Here is a 957-nt window from a genome sequence, read left to right as displayed (position 1 = left end):
TATTGGGTCATTATATGTAACTATTTGGCATAATAAAAGTTTCAAAAATCGAGGTACCGAAAACGGGCATTTTTTGCATGGAGCTTGCGGAGGTTCTTTGCATGTGAAGTTGAGCACTCGGCTTGCTGCGCGATAAGTACTGTGAATAAGTAGGGGTAAAGCAAGAAGTGCGGTGGCCGAGAGGCTTCCCTTACGGAAAAAACTCTGAAAATTTCAGTGTTTATACTCAAATTTGAGTGTAAACCCTAAATTTTGGGAGTTTACTCTGAAATTTGTGTGTTTACATTTAAATTTTAAGTGTTTACACTCAAACATTGAGTATATACACTCAAAGATTGAGCGTTCACAACGTTCATACTCAAGTTTGAGTTTACACACTAAACATCTAAAGGTTACCCTCAACATTTGGGTATGACACGCAATAAATGAGCGTAAACCCTAAACTTTTGAGTGTCTTCAAAATTGAGTATATAAACTTAACAGTTATTTGAGTTTTAATTTCCATGCTTAAGATAAATGCCAAAATATTGAATGTAGATGCCCGCAAATATTTGAGTACTTAAAAATAATGGCGTTTACAATTTAATATTTGTTCTGAAATTTTAATTTTGTTTTGAAATTTTTATTTGTTTTTATTTGTTTTGAAATTTTTATTTGTTTTGAAATTTTATTATTCTAGGAATTTCTATTCCTATAATAATACTTCTTCCATTGTACGTAGGGTCTAAGGGTGAAATCACACGGTGCGGAAAAGAAAATATATCACAAAAGCAACCAATCAGCTTTATTCTGCGTTATTCCGAATAGCGCTAACTGGTTGTTTCAATGGGCGCATTCAGTTGAGTGCGAATGCCATGCTCGCTGTTATTGGTGTATTCTTTTAGCTCATCCAATCAGAATTTTAGATATAGAAGAATATACCAATAACAGCGAGTGCTCACTCAACTGTTGAGTCCG

This window comes from Trachymyrmex cornetzi, unplaced genomic scaffold (genome assembly GCF_001594075.2).
Source record: "Trachymyrmex cornetzi isolate Tcor2-1 unplaced genomic scaffold, Tcor1.1 scaffold807, whole genome shotgun sequence".
Lineage (NCBI taxonomy): Eukaryota > Metazoa > Arthropoda > Insecta > Hymenoptera > Formicidae > Trachymyrmex > Trachymyrmex cornetzi.
Note: the sequence above shows the minus strand (reverse complement) of the source record.